Genomic DNA, 4,481 nt, shown 5'->3' with positions numbered 1-4,481 from the left:
AAGAAGAGGTTCCAAACAGTTAGAGAGTGTTATGTGTACAAAACGGGAACATACAAGGCCGCAGGTTACGACAAGGCGTTCCCAACAGTTGTATGCTAGTGGTGATGTTATTCAGTTCGTGTATTGAAGGGAGGAAGTAATGTGAAGGGTTTCCAGATCATGATAAGAGAGCGCTATTTCTTCCGCCGAGAAATATTGAATTGTAGTAAAGGGGAGAGAGAGAGAGAGAGAGAGAGAGAGAGAGAGAGAGAGAGAGAGAGAGAGAGAGAGAGAGAGAGAGAGGAAAATTGATTATCTCTTATATAGATATGTATTTTCTCACCATTTCACCAATCATCACCACCACCGCCACTTTCACCACCACCACCACCACCACCACCACCACCACCACCACTACCCAATCACCACAACCACAACCACCAATACCTCCCCCACCACCACCACCACTACTACCACTACTACCCAATCACCACCACCACCACCAACCAATCACCACCACCACCACCACCCAGTCACCACCACCAACCAATCACCACCACCACCACCCAGTCACTAATACCTCCCCTACCACTACCACCACCAACCAATCACCACTACCACCACCACCACCACTATGAGCAGTATGAACCACCACCACCACCACCCAGGAGGTCAGGTCACGCCTTTGCCATCCATCACAGGAGGTCACAGGGAGTCAGTCATGCGCGGTGCCATCTGGCGGGGGAACCTGTTACTTGGCGTGTAATGGGCGTGTATTTAACTGGCCCGCGTCCCGCCTCTCAATATTTCCTGCCTGCTCAAGGGGCGCCGGTGCTAATTCACTCAAATGCACTCAAACGCACTCAAACTCTCAAATTTACTCAGATGCTTCAGACTCACTCAAATACTGAAACGCACTCAAACACATTCATAATTATCTCATACGCACTCAAACGCACTCAAACTCACACTCAAAGCTCTCAAATTTACTCACTCTGATGCACTCAAACTTAAACTCATACACAAAAACGCACTCAAATATTCTCACATTTATTCAAGGTCACTCAGATGCACTCATTCACACTCAAACTCACTCAAACCCACTCAAACCCACTCAAACCCACTGAAACTCTCTCAAACCCACTGAAACACACTCAAACGTTCTCAAACACACTCAAATTCACTCAGACCCACTCAAACACACTCAAACGTTCTCAAACACACTCAAACGGCCCTCAGACCCACTCAAATCCACTCAAACGTTCTCAAGCCCACTCAAACTCACTCAAACGCACTCAAATCCACTCAAACACACTCAAACGTTCTCAGACACACTCAAACTTACTCAAATGCACTCAAACACACTCAAACCAACTCAAACACACTCAAACGTTCTCAAACACACTCAAACTCACTCAAACCCACTCAAACACACTCAAACGCACTCAAACACTCAATAGTTTAATCGGTTTTTGTTGCCTGGTCAGTTATTCCACATCTTACATAAAAAAACATCCACTCACAACCAAAGCTCACTCAAAATTCACTCAACACGCAAACGCACATAAATTTACTCCCAAACGCACTCAACACACTAAAAAAACATACAAATACTGAAACACACTCACTCAAACACTCAAATCTCTCTCTCTCTCTCTCTCTCTCTCTCTCTCTCTCATCGCGGTGACCTTTAAGCGGGGCAGTGCGTGAGTCTGCGCTGGACTGCCCCGTCACGATCCACACAGGACACACCATAACTCCCGCCCCGCTCACCCGCCCCAATCCCACCCCCCGCTCCTCCACCTCCTGACCCCCGCCCCCCCACCCTCGGCGTCCGTGAATTACGTCCGTGGGCTCCGTACGTGGTGGACCATGCGGGGTTGTCTCTTTTTGTAGCGACATGTTTTCTGGATGACTAAGTTGCTGTTTGTGGGAATTAGTGGTGGTGGTGGTGGTGGTGGTGGTGGTGGTGGTGGTGATGGTGATGGTGGTGATGGTGGTGGTGGTAGGTGGATGGTTTGGAGGAGGAGGAGGAGGAGGAGGAGGAGGAGGAGGAGGAGGAGGAGGAGGAGGATGGCTGATAACATGATGTAACTAATGTAGAGAGAGAGAGAGAGAGAGAGAGAGAGAGACTTTGCTGGGAACGTACTGTACTGTGAGCGAGTGTGAGCGTGTGTGTGTGTGTGTGTGTGTGTGTGTAGGAGGTATATAGGAATGCGTGTTATTGATGAAACGAATAAAAAGCAGAAAGAAGAAAAAAAAAAAAGAGAGAAGGGAGGTGATCGATGCGAGTGGAGGAGGACTGGAAGGAGAGAGGGAGAGGGAGAGGGAGAGGGAGAGGGAGAGAGAGAGAGGGAGATGAAAGTGGGAGGTGAAGGGGCAAAAAAGTGAATTGGAAGCCAGGAAATGAGAGGCTTGGGTGCCCGGGAGACTGTCGTGACCTGGCCAACGGAAGCCGCGTCACGAGGACATATTGCACGAGAGAGAGAGAGAGAGAGAGAGAGAGAGAGAGAGAGAGAGAGAGAGAGAGAGATTTTCATTCCTTTTCGTATTTTATCTTTTCTTCTTTCATTTTCCTGTTTTTCTTTTTACCGTGAGAGAGAGAGAGAGAGAGAGAGAGAGAGAGAGAGAGAGAGGTTTGCATTCCTTTTCTACATTTGTTTTCTTATTTTTTACCATGAGAGAGAGAGAGAGAGAGAGAGAGAGAGAGAGAGAGAGAGAGAGAGAGACACTCCATCAGACACATTTCACAGCCACAGTATCCATTTTCTATTTCTCGTTTGTATTTGTATTGACTATAGATTCCTCGCTGCGTTGGTAAGGGAGAGAGAGAGAGAGAGAGAGAGAGAGAGAGAGAGAGAGAGAGAATTACCTGTGTGCATTACCTGTCATCATGGTGTGGGAGTGTCCTGTTTGGCATTCCCTGGACGCTTTGCTGGCCCGGGGCGTGGCTGGTCGTGCACGGGAATACCTCAAGTCGCTGCCCGCCGCCTCCACGCTTCCCTGCCTCCCTGCTTCCCCTCCACGTCCTCCTAAGGCTTCCCATGTGACGCCCCTGACATGTCCTCGCCCTCTCCCGCGACCTCCCCCGTGTCGCTGCCGTGTGTTAGTGTGTTAGCTTGCGTTGAGTTAGCTTTGGTTGTTATTATTATTGCCGAGAGAGAGAGAGAGAGAGAGAGAGAGAGAGAGAGAGAGAGAGAGTACACACACACATCATGGATTTCGGACAATAAATGGAGGAAAAACGATTATTGTAAAGTGAATGTGTTTGTTATTATTATTATTATTATTATTATTATTATTATTATTATTATTATTATTATTATTATTATTATTTTATTTTATTTATTTAATTTTTATTTTTAGGTTTGGCTTAATTTTGTCTTTGTTTTTTTATTTGTTTTAGTTACGTTAGTTTGTGTTAGGTTAGGTTAGGTTAAGTGCACTTGAGAGAGAGAGAGAGAGAGAGAGAGAGAGAGAGAGAGAGAGTTAAGTTAGGTTAAGTTATAAAGTTGGTTAGTTTTAGTAGAAAGTTAGGTTGGGTTAAAAGTTAGACGTAAGGTTTTTTTTTATTGATGGGTTAGGATAGGATAGGTTAGGATAGGTTAGGTTAGGTTGGGTTAGGTTAGGTTAAGTTAGGTTAGGTTAGGTTAGGTTACGCATTTCATCTATTTCCTCACGTTAGTCAGTATTGATTTCTGTGGCACACTTAGATGGAAGATAACAGAGTGGTGTTCCGGGAAAGCGTGTGTCTTGGGGAGGAAGGTGAACAGACCAGCAGACCGGGGACTCACGTATCAGCGGCCTGTGAAATATTGTGTTTTGCTGATAACACTTGACGGTAACTTTTGTATTTCGTTATTTCTTGCCTTGGTTCCTGACTTTTCTGGGTCGAGCGGTGCTGGTTATCATGAGACAGACACAAGGCAGAGAGAGAGAGAGAGAGAGAGAGAGAGAGAGAGAGAGAGAGAGAGAGAGAGAGAGAGAGAGAGAGCGTTCCCAGGGCTGTCTTCTTAATCCCTTCAGTACCATGACGTGTTTCCATATTCATTCTGCTTACTATTTGGTGATTTTATACAGCTTCAGAAACTCATGTGGGTGATTGGAATAGTGAAGACTGTGGCCATTAGTCTTCTGATCATCTCCCCTCTCCCTATACCTCCCCAAATCCACACTTTATATATCCCTACCTCCCCACTTAATACCTTCTTAAATTCCCATCTCTCCATTACCCGACCTCTTCACTTTTCCACTTCCCCACCTCCCCACCTCTTCACTTCTCCACTTCCCTACCTCCCCACCTCTCCTTACCCTCCTTACCTCCACTAAATCCCCAAATCCCCACCTTCTTACCTTCCTACCTCCCCACCTCCCCAGATTCCCACCTCCTTACGTCCACTACCTCCCCTCCTCTCCCTCTCCTCACCTCCCAATTCCCCATCTCTTTACCTTCCTACTTTTCCACCTTAGATTCCCACATCCCCACTTCTCCTCCCCACCTC

The sequence above is a fragment of the Portunus trituberculatus genome, chromosome 21 (genome assembly GCF_017591435.1).
Source record: "Portunus trituberculatus isolate SZX2019 chromosome 21, ASM1759143v1, whole genome shotgun sequence".
Classification (NCBI taxonomy): Eukaryota; Metazoa; Arthropoda; class Malacostraca; order Decapoda; family Portunidae; genus Portunus; species Portunus trituberculatus.
The sequence above is the reverse complement of the archived record's forward strand: the minus strand, read 5'-3'. Positions refer to the sequence as shown.